The sequence below is a fragment of the Leopardus geoffroyi genome, chromosome C3, assembly GCF_018350155.1.
Source record: "Leopardus geoffroyi isolate Oge1 chromosome C3, O.geoffroyi_Oge1_pat1.0, whole genome shotgun sequence".
Classification (NCBI taxonomy): domain Eukaryota; kingdom Metazoa; phylum Chordata; class Mammalia; order Carnivora; family Felidae; genus Leopardus; species Leopardus geoffroyi.
The window spans coordinates 66,794,726-66,806,862 of NC_059338.1; positions in this window are offsets into that span (position 1 = coordinate 66,794,726).

Below are 12,137 nucleotides of genomic sequence, written 5' to 3' on the forward strand. Positions count from 1 at the left end.
ATTCTATGTGTAACTTTTTTTTGCGGGGCTTGAACTCATGACCCTGAGATCAAGACCTGAGATGACATCAAGAGTCGGATGCTTAACCAACCTCTATGTTTAACTTTTTGAGGAACCACCAAACTGTTTTCTGCAGAGGATGAACCATTTTACATTCCCACCAGCAATCAATAGAGTGTTCCGGTTTCTCCATACCATCCAATGCTGTTATTTTTTATTTAGACAATAATAGAATAATAATTATCATCATCATCATTATTATTGCCTTCCTAGTGCATATGAAGGGGTACCTCATTCTGGTACCACCGTTAATTAGTGGTGGTGACCGTCTTTCGTGTGCTTGTTGGGAGAAACATCTAATAGAAAACATCTAATAGAAACATCTATTCAAGTCCTTTGCCCATTTTTAAATTGGGTTATCTTTTTGTTGTGGAGCAGTATGAGTTCTTTCCCTATCTGGATACCAGCTCCCTATCAGATAAACAGTTTGCAAATATTTTCTCCCATACCTCGGGTTGTCTTTTCTGACTTTCTGATAATGTCCTTTACTGCACAAATGCCTTTAGTTTTTATTAAGTCCAGGGGATCGATTTTTTTCTTTCCTTGCTTGTGTAGTGTCATATCTAACAGTCTGTCATCAAACCCAAGGTCATGAGCTTTTATCTCTATATTTTCTTCTAAGAGTTTTATAAGAGCACTTGTATTTCGGTGGTTGATCCATTTTGATTTAATTCTTGTATTATGGTGTGAGGCCTGGGACCAGCTTTATTCTTTTGCATATGGATATCCAGTTGTCAGTACCCTTTGTTAAAGAGACTGTCCTTCATAATTGCCACTAAAAACCCCAGACCCCAAGTAGAGACTAGACTCGTGCTCTTTTCCTTCATGACTCTCCAGGATTCTCCATCAGTATCTCTCTCTCTCTCTCTCTCTCTCTCTCTCTCTCTCTCTCTCCATATATACAGTAAAACCTTGGATTATGACTAACTTGTTCCACAAGTGTTCCACAAGACAAGTAAACATTTCTCAGAAATTTCAACTTGATAAATGAGCGATACCTGGCAATATGAGTAGTATGTGACGCTGAATGTCACATGATCACAACTGAGCCAATGGTTCTTGAAATTTGCTTTGATATACAAGTGCTTTCGATGACAAGCATGTTTCTGGAATGAATTATGCTTGCAAACCAAGGTTTTACTATGTATATATGTTTTTCAATAAACTCTGCTTTCATCTCAAATAAATAAATATAGATACTGCCCTTTCGCCAATAAATGGCCTTGGCCCCCTTGCCAGAAATCAATTAGCTATAGACAAATAGGAGAAACCAAATATTTTTAAAAGTCTGCTTCAATGCAAGCTAACCCAAGATGGAAATGGGGTGGGCCAGCATGTTGACAGACAAAATAATCTACAAATAATGATCCTTGATACATTAGGGAAATGAATTACAATGAACAAAGTTATAAAATAATAAGTTCTTTAAAAGGGAAGGGCACTTAAGGATCACGACAAACTCCAACTCTAACTAACATATGAGTGCCCACTGCAGAATCCTTAAGGAAGGACTACCCAGCCTGGTTTGTTGCTGTTTCGAGAGCATTCGGTGTTGTACTATAGTGAGAGGTTGAATTTCAGCCCCTAACTTGGAAAATAAAGAGTAGAGTTTGGTAGAGTTTGAGGATTTGTATCAATTCTTCTTTAAGGGTGTCATAGAATTCACCCTGAGAAGCATCTGATCTTGCCTTTGGGGAGATTTTTGATCCATGATTCAATCTCATTTTGGGTTTGTTTGTTTGTTTGTTTGTTTGTTTTTAAATAGGCTTGCTCCAATTTCCTCTTTCTTCCTGAGTCATTTTCGATTAGTTGTGTGTTTCTAGGAATTTGTTCCTGTCTTCTAAGTCGTCTAATTTGTTGGTGCACAAGTGTTCATAGGATTCTCTGATAATCCTTTTTCCTTCTGCAAGTGTTACAGTATTGTCCCCACTTTCATTCCTGACTTTAATTATTTGCATCTTCTTTTTTCTCTTAGTTTACCTAAGGGTTTGTCAGTGTTGTTGAGCTTTTCAAATTTTTCATTTCAGCTGTTGTATTGAAATGTTTCAGTTTCAACTCCACAGTATTTTATTTGGTTCCTTTTAATGATTTCTAGCTCTTTGTTGATATCTTCTGTTGGTATATATTTTGATTGTTCTCTGGCTTCCTTTAGTTCTCTGTCCAAAGTTTCCTTTGGCTCTTTCAGCATATTTAAGACAATTCATTTAAAGTCTTGTTCTTGGCAAGTCCAATATCTGGGCTTCTTCAGGTATGGTTTCTGTCCATGTCTTTTTCCTCTGAACGAGTCATGCTTTTTCTTTGTTTGCTTTGTAACTCTTTGTTGAAAATCGCAAATCTTGAGTACTATAACTATAGAAATTAAATTCTGTTCCTCCTTTGGAAGGTTTGCTGTTATTTCTGATTAGGGGTTACAGTCATCCATTTGTTTAGTGACATTTCCAGACTATTTTTTGGAGACTGTATTCCTTATCATGCGTGGTCACTGAAGTCTGTTCCGTTATCTCATCAGTCAACCCCTGACCAAACACAGATTTCTTTAAACACCTGGAGCCAAAAAACAAGACCAAAAACAAACAAACAACAAAACAAAACAACCCCCCCCCCCCCACAACTAAAAGAAAACTCTCTTGGTCTTTTCAGATTGCCTCTGAGCTGGACATTTCTGCTCACTTAGCCAGGACACCTGCCACTCTGCCTTAGCCTTTACTTCCTGCTTGCATGGGGCCCAGAGATCAACCAAAGGTGAAAGCCTAGGGTCCTCTCAGGTATCTTCTGAGCATGTGTCTGGCCCTCAGCGTATGCTTTACACTCTGGGCTCCCTGGTATATGAAGTAGCCCTTCAGAGACCTTGCTTCCCCGGTGTTTTCCTCCTCAGTCTCCTTTTCCCCAGCCTTTCTGGTTTCTCGGCTGCCTACCCCCTCTGCCCTCACTTGCCCCAGGCAGCTATGGGTAGTATATGTCTTTAAATGTTTTCAACAGATGCCACCTGGGGAGCTGCTACAGCCAGGCGATGAAGCAAAGGTCAGATCCTTCGGAGAACTTCCAGCCTGGTCAAAATGCACAACCACACTTTTAAAACAAAGTCCATATCAGGGCCCCAGGGATTCAGGCTACTATCGTCTGGGCTGTTGCTGGGCTGGGGAATGGGAGATGGTAGGCAGGTAAGCAAAAAATGCTGCAACATTTTCTTACTGAATTTAGAGGCTTCTTTCTTCATTAATCATTCCCCTGCTTGCTGTAGGGTTGTTTTTTTTTTTTTAGATTGCAACGTTCCGAAAAAAGCTGATTCTATCAGTGTTTGCCAGCTTAATGGTTGCTTAAATGGAGGGACTGATGCTTGGGGCATCTTTATTGTCATCTTCCATGACGTCTTCCTGGGTGCCTCACTTTTAGCACTGGTCACTGTCGATTGCAATTTTCTCCTTGACACTGTGCTCTCCGTATTTCCCTCCAGTCTTGTGGACTTCCCTTCCTCCTCCCATCCTCATTTCCAGGCCTTGGGGTGGGGATGGGGGGTGGAGTCACTCTCATTGGGGAATCCAACCACTCCCAGAGCTGCCACCTCTGTGTTGAGGAAACCCAGCACTGAGTCTCCAGTTTAGTCCTTAGAGCCCCAGACATGTGGACAACTGCCCACAGGCCACTCTAGTGAAGCCATGTAAATAAGTTCTGCCTAAGAGGATGGAAGAAGAAGGGGCATGTCCTCACTCTCATTCTTCTTGCCATCTAGAGTACGGAGGTGGTAGCCAGAGCTCAGGCCGCCATCTTGGACTGTGATGTCCACGAGGATGGAGAAGCACAGAATGGAAGGAGCTCTAGCCACTGTGGAGGCATTAGCCTACCTCCTTTGTCTCAGGGGTGGAAAAACAACCCTTATCTTGTTTAGCTCATTATTTTTTGTTTTGTTTTTTTTTTTCTTGTTGTTTTTTTTTAAGTGTATTTATTTGAGAGAGACAGAGGCAGCGTGAGTGGGGGAGGGGCAGAGAGAGAGAGGGAGAGGGAGAGAATCCCAAGCAAGCTCTGCACTGCCATCGCAGAGCCCGGCGCGGGGCTCGAACTCACAAAACTGTGAGACCATGACTGGAGCCCAAACCAAGAGTTAGACGCTTAACCGACTGAGCCATCCAGGCGCCCCTAGGTCATTGTTGTTTGGGGATTCCCTCACACGCAGCTGAACGGTGCTTGCATAATTCAGCAGACCTTTCCAACCCCATTCCCCATGCCACCAGCTCCCCTCAACTGCCCTTGTAAAGCGTTCACTGCAAGCTAGTACAAGGGCCCGCTCACTTGTCTCTCCCGCTCTCCAAGAACATCTCCAGACCTGGGACTGGTTCTTTCTTGGATTCTTGCCATGAGATCAGCTTCTTTAAGGCAAGAAAGGGAGGGATTGGGAATGATGGCTGGCTGGGTGCCAATTGTATGCACTGTACATTTTATTTGTCTTAATTGTTGGAGTGGCCCTGTGAGGGGCAGCGCAGGACTCTTGTTCTCGGAGAAACGGAGGTTCACAGACGCAAAGCTGCTTCTCAGATGCGCGTAGATGAAGAGCGACAGCACTAAGTGTGGAACTCGGGTCTGCCTGGCCTGACACAGGCCTCTCTCCCCCGCTAGAAGTTTCCGTGTCAGCGCACCAGCCAAGTGACCCTTGACGAATTAATTCCCTCCGTGGTTCTCCTTTAAGGTCATCACTGTCAGCTGCTTTTCACATGCTGGTTTGAGAGGGATCAAGAAATGCCTTCCCGAACCTGCTGTCCTTTGGGAAGGCAGGGCCTCTGCCTCAGGCTTTGGTGTTCAGGATGTTGTGTGTTCTTTAATTTTTTATTTTTTTTTAATGTGTATTTTATTTAGTTTGAGAGAGAGAGAACACACAAGCAGGGGAGGAAGCAGAGAGATAGGGAGAGAGAGAATCCCAAGCAGCCTCCCTGCCATCAGTGCAGAGCCTGATGCGGGGATTGATCCCACCAACCAGGAGATCATGACCTGAGCTTAAATGGAGAGTCAGACACCTAACCAACTGAGCCACCAGGGCGCCCCTGTGTATCCTTTTAACACTGGGAGACCATGAGGGGTAGTAGAAACCACATGAGCTTGAGAACCAGGTGCACTTGGGTTTAAAACCCATCTGTCCCACTTATAACTGCATGACCCAGGGCGGGAAGGGCATAATGTTATCTGCAGAAGACAGTGGAGAGGATTAAAAGGGAAATAGGGTGGGGCGCCTGGGTGGCGCAGTCACAGTCCGTTAAGCCTCTGACTTCGGCTCAGGTCCTGATCTCACCGTTCATGAGTTTGAGCCCCACGTGGGGCTCTGTGCTGACAGCTCGGAGCCTGGAGCCTGCTTCGGATCTGTGTCTCCCTCTCTCTCTGCCCCTCCCCCACTCATGCTCTGTCTCGCTCTCTCTCTCTCTCTCTCAAAAATAAATGTTAAAAAAAAAAAAAAAGAAATAGGGTAACAGTGGCCAGAGCACAAGTGACTTGTAGCAAATCTGACCTGGCCCCCTGCCTCTACCTTTCTCTCTCCTCTCTTTGGGGTGGGGGTTTGATTTTGTTTACGTTGAAATTGAAAGGACATTGAAATGACACCCTGTATTACTGTTCACAAATATGCTGTACCACTCACTTCCGGGGTGCCATACTTTTCCGCCCGTTGAGCAGGACCGGCGGTGTGCCCCTGACCAATGTCAACGGGAGCACTACGTGCTACGTCCGGGCAGAAACGCTAACTTGCTGGCTATTGTTTCGTCCTGTTCTCTCGTCCTTCCGCCAGGAAATCAGCTGTGTTCCAGATGGAAGTTGTTCCACTGGGCTGGGTCCACGGCTCGCATATGAAGTCCACGTCCTTCGAGCAATAAATACACCTGCGTTGTTGTATGCCCCTGAGACCCGGAGCCATTTGTCACACCCACGTAGCCTAGCCTGACCTGATCCGTGCCTTTGGCATTTAGCATCTTCCGGTTCCATGCGATATTTTTCTTTGTAAACTTTTCTATGCATTTATGGGTTTTGTGGTGGGTAATTTAAATATAAGCGGTTATTTTTCTTGTTATAAAAATTGCATCCGTCGCAGAAAGCATTTTTCCGTGTTTTTCTTGTATTTCTTTTGCAATGTTCTTTTCTTTTTCTTTTAGAGAGAGAGAGCAGGGAAGAGGGGCAGAGGGAGAGAGAGAGAATCGAGCAGACTCCACGCTTAACGTGAAACCCGACTTGGGGTTCAATCCCATGACCCTGGGCTCGTGACCTGAGCTGAAACCAAGAGTAGGATGTTCAACTGACTGAGCCACCCAGGCACCCCGCCATTTGCTTTCATTGAGAATCTGGTAGAAGTTTTTAAAGCTGGAAGCCTTGTTGGCCCCCAGGTCCATCCTTCCTGCCCAGATATGTGCTCTCTGGCTCAGAGTGATAGATGAGGTCTCCAATGAGGTTTTCGGGGCACCTCACACGGCAGGGGGAGCATGCAGGTTGTGAGACATCTCCAGATAGTTGCATGACTAATGTGACCTTCTCCAGTCCTAAGTCTATAGAGTTACTTAACAGCAAGCGGAAAGAACTTCATCACTCAGCACTCCACTCACAGCAAATACCTACTTAGCCGTGTAGTTACGAGGAGATGAGTCCAGGTCACCAGCCTTCTTTCTTTCCCCGGGTGCGTCCCTCCAGAATCAGAGGAGGAGTGGGTCACAGGCCAGCAGCTGTGTTTCTTTCTTCCCCACTTTCCATGGCAGCTCTTTGCATTGTATTTGGTGTGTGTGGTGTGGTTTTTGTTTGTTTGTTTTGTTTTTTTGGGGTTTTTTGTTTGTTTGTTTGTTTTGGACTCCTCAGGGGATTTCTGGGCATGATAATGACAAAGTAGAACGGACAACAGTGATAAACCCTAGACAAAATATTTTAGAAATGTATCATGTTACATTACTGACGAGGAACTAGAAGGAGGCAGAAGCCGGAGGTATTTGACGGAAAGGAACTATGGGATCCCGTGTTCTGTGTTTTTCCCCTGGAGGCATCACCAGTCCCTGACAGCCCCCGGTGACTAAAAGTCAGGCAGAAAGGCAGACTCAGCCACATTCAGCCTTCTTCTAAAGGTACAGTCAGGTACGAGACACTGGCGGGAGGAGCCACGAGGAGTGAGCCCCCCAAATCCACATGGAAATTCCCTTCAAATCCGTGGTTGCCCCCCAAACTGATAAAGGACATTTCATGACGATGAAAGAGACAGTTCATCAGGAAGACATCACCATCCTAACTGTGTATTTTTTTTTAAGTTCATTTATTTATTTTGAAAGAGAGAGAGAGTACGTGTGCAGGGGAGGGGCAGAGAGAGAGAGAGAGAGAGAGAGAGAGAGAGAGAGAGAATCCCAAGCAGGCTCTGCATGGATAGGGCCGAGCCTGACATGAGGATCGAACCCATGAATCATGAGATCAAGACCCAAGCAGGAATCAAGAGCGGGGCGCCTAACAGACTGAGCGACCCAGGTGCCCCCAACCGTGTATTTTCCTGGCACCAGAGTTTCCAGGCACTTGAAAGAAAACACGAGAAGTAAAGGGAGAAATAGGAAACACAAGGATGGTTGGAGAGCTTACCAGACCTCCCTCAAGAACTGATGGGATGGACCCCCCCCTCCCCACCCCCGAGCACACAGGGCAGCAAGAATAAAGGTTTAAACAACACACACCGCTCTTGTGTGTGTGTCCTTTGCTTGCCCATACCACCCTCACGGCTCTTGTGACACTACCTAGGTGGGAGACTTCCCCACACCAAACGATGCTGGGCAACACCAGCTGCGTGTCCCACACTTCAACTCAGTTCTGACACTGCCTACCCAGAGATCGCGTCGGGCCCCACAGGTCCCAAGCCCTTCGCTCCGTCCCCCGACACTGTCCCCCACTTCAGAGGCCAATCACTGGCAGTAGGTCCCCGGGTGACCCACGACTTCCGCTCGACTTGGCTATAAATAGCAGGTTCCCATGATCTCCCTCCCTTTGGATTTCCTTATTTGCCAGAACAGCTCACAGAGTTCAGGGAAACACATTCACCAGTTTATTAAAAGATGGGATAAATGGGGTACAGATGAACAGGCAGATGATGAGATACATAGAGCGAGGCCCGGACGGTCCCAGACGCAGGATCTTCTGTCCTCATGAGGCTGGGGTGAGTCGCCCTCCCAGAAAGTGGATGGGCTCACCAACCTCAAAGCTCTGTTGGGATTTTTTTACGGAGGCTTCACCATGGGGGCATGCCCAACTATGAATTCCATTTTCAGCCCCTGTCCTCATTCTCCAGAGAAGGGAGAGGGGCAAGAAATGAAGCCAATGGCCCATCACGCCTTCGTGGTGAAGACTGGCAAAACCCCGCAAGTTTGGGATGAGGAGAGCTTCTGGGTTGGCGAACACGTGGAGGTGTGGAGGGAGTGGCCATATCCCCTACCTTGCACATCTTTTCCGTCTGGCTGTTCATCTGCGTTCTTGACCACACCCTTCTGTCAGAAACCGGTAAACAGGAAGTAACCCGCTTTCCTGAGTTCTGTGAGCCGCTCCAAGAAATCGGTTGAACCCCACGAGGGGGTTGTAGGGAGCTCCCATCTATAGCTGGTCAGCCCCAAGCCCGGCGCTTGGAGGAGGACTGGGGTTTTCTTTAAAGCCACCTAAATGAATACTCAGGTTCCAGGGATCGGGACCCGGTATCTGTGGGGGCCATTGTTCAGTCCACCATGGGCCAGCCCTCAGCCCTCAAAGCTTCACGTCCGTCCCATATGCAACACGCTCACCCCATCCTAACAATCACCACCCCCCCCAACTCTCAACCCATGGCAGCGTCTACTCAAGCCCCAAATCTTGTGTAAATATCATCCGTTCAAAAGTGCCAAATCTCATCACGTAGATCATCTTTTCTTTTAACTTTTCTTTTTAAGTTTGTTTATTTGTTTTTGAGAGAGAGAGGGAGTGCTAGCAGGGCAGGGGAAGAGAGTGAGGGAGAAAGAATCCCAACCACACTCCTCACTGTCAGTGCAGAGCCCAAAGCAGGGCTCGAACCCATGAACCGTGAGCCCATGACCTGAGCCGAAACTGAGTCGGACACTTCACTGGCTGAGCCCCCCAGGTGCCCCTCATCACGTATATCATCTTAATCAGGTAGGGGCGAGGCTCCAGGGGACGGTCCATCCGGTCCGTCTGGGAACAAAGTTCCTCGCCATCTGTGGACGGGTAAAACTAGAAAACGAGTTATCTGTTGCCAAAACACAGTGGTGGGACAGACACAGGATGAGAGGCGTAGACATTCCTATTCTAAACGGGAGAGGTGGGAAGGAAGAAGGGAGTCACCAGTGCCAGGAGATGTTGAAATCCAACGGGGCAAACTCCGTTAGGTCGTAAGGCCCAGGAAGGATCCTTTAAGGCTCGAGACACCACCCACCCACTCCGGGTCGTCTTCCTTTTTCTCAAAGGGGAGCATGCTGGCAGCTGAGAAGATTTATCAGCCTGCTTCCTGCCTGTAGGATTTGGGGAGTCTGATAGCCTTCCTGCACTCCATTCTCTGTCCCTTTTAGCCTGGGCTGGCAGGCTTCGGCTGGTGTAGCATTCTCAGAGGCCCCGTGCACGTCCCCAGGGTGCGCGCCATTGGACGAGGGGTTCCCCCCCAGAGCTTCCCTGAGTTCTCCTGCCTCTGTTCTTGGCCCCTGCTCCAGCGGCTGACTGGATCATGAGTCACATCCCTCATCTCTCCAACACCAGCAAGTAGCTGTGCAGCCACACCCATGGCCTCTCCTCCAGGCTCCGCTTTCTGGGCAGCGAGCAAATCTCCTAATTTTCGCATGTTTTGTAGTCTAGGTGGCTTGAGAGTTTCCCAAATCATCAAGTCTTGGCTCTTTTTTTTTTTCTTTTTTTTAACCTTATTTATTTTTGAGAGAGAGAGAGAGACAAAAGAGTGAGAGGGGGAAGGACACACAGAGAGAGAGACAGAGACAGAAAGAGAGAGAAAAGAGAATGTCAAGCAGGCTCCATGCTGTCAGCACAGAGCCCGATGCAGGGCTCAAATTCACAAACCATGAGATCACGACCTGAGCTGAAACCCAGAGTCGGACGCTCAACCGACTGAGCCTCCCAGGTGCCCCAATTTTTTTTTTTAAGTTTACTTATTTAAACAATCTCTACCCCCAACGTGGGGCTCCAACTCATGACCCCAAGACCAAGAGTCACGTGCTCTACTGAGTGAGCCGGCCAGACAAGCCAAGACTTGGCTCTTTTTATCTTGAGAGTTCTTCCATCCGTGTCTCTGTTACCTCTTGAATTTTACTAAAAGCAGCACTTTTTACACATATTATCTATTACAGATGCTGAATTCCCAATTTAAAAACCTTCCCACAAACACAACCCCAGGGCCAGATGGCTTCCTCGGTAAGTTCCATCCAACATTTAAGGAAAAAATACTAAGGCCAATCTTACGCAAACCCTTTTGGAAAACAGAGGAGGAAGGAGTAGTTTCTGATGCCAGCAACAATCCTGAAACCAAAGTATGACAGAGATGCCAGAAGAAAATTACAGATCAAGGTCCCTCAAGAACATGGATACATACGTCTATAACAAAATAGTAACAACTTGAATCCGCAATGTATAAAAAAAAGTAACACTCTATTCTAAATGGGATTCATCCTATGGGTGCAAGGTTGTTATCATTTGGGAAAATCAATCGTAATTCACTGTATGAACAGAATAAAGCAGAAAAACCAGATGACCATCTCAGTAAATGCAGAAAAAGCATTTGAATAATTCAACACTCGTTCATAATGAAGGTCTCACAAAACCAGGAATACAAGACAACTTCCTCATTCTGATCAACACTATCTATGAAAAACCTATAGCTAATATACAGAAAGGAGAAATACTGAATGTTTTCCCTTAAGCCTGGGGTGAAAGGGCAGGAATATCTGTTCTCAATCCTGTTCAGCCTGATGCTGGACCTCCCAATGATTGCAAACAGGCAAAGAAAAATAAATAAAAGCCATCACGATTAGAAAGGAAGGAGAAAGGGGCACCTGGGTGGCTCAGTCAGTTGAGTGTCTCACTTCGGCTCAGGTCATGATCTCTCGGTCCGTGAGTTCGAGCCCCGCGTCGGGCTCTGGGCTGACCGCTCGGAGCCTGGAGCCTGTTTCGGATTCTGTGTCTCCCCCTCTCTCTGACCCTCCCCCGTTCATGCTCTGTCTCTCCCTGTCTCAAAAATAAATAAAACGTTAAAAAAAAAAAAAACACTAAATCTATAAAAAAAATTTTTTAAAGAAAAGAAAGGAAGGAGAAAAATCGTATTTACATCTGACATAACCATCTATAAGGCATTTACAAAATAACCACTAGAACTACTAAGCAAGTTTAGTAAAGTCACAGCATACAAAAATTAAGTGTATTTCTATATACTTACAGCAAGCAACTAAAAATGAAAACATTGAAATCTACCCCCCGCTTTTTTTAAAGTAGGCTCCACACCCAGGGCAGAGCCCAACGTGGGGCCTGAACTCAGGACCCTTAGATCAAGACCTGAGCTGAGATCAAGAGTCAGATGCTTAACCAACCCAATCACCCAGGCACCCCTAAAATCATTTTTTTTCGTATTTATTTATTTATTTTTCAGAGACAGAGAGAGACAGAGAATCCCCAAGCAGTGTCTGTGCCATCTGCACAGAGCCTGACGTGGGGCTCGAACTCACATACCGTGAGATCACGTCCCAGCTGAAACCGAGAGTCAGACACAACGGACTGAACCACCCAGGCGCCCCTAAAATCCCATTTTAACAGTATCCAAAACAAGAAAAAAAAAATACCTCAGAAAAAAATGTATCAAAATACAAGCAAGAACTCTACCAGGTAAACCACATGACAATCAGGAGAAAATTCAAGAAAACCCAAATACACGGAGAAATGCATCACGCTTATGGACTGGAAGATGTCGATGCTCTCCACATCGATGTATAAATTCAATGTCATACCAACCACAGTCTCAATTAAATTAAATTTTTTTGGTAGAAACTGATAGGTTGATTGAAAAATCGCACCAGAAATGTAAAGAACCTACAGTAGCCAAAACAATCTTGAAA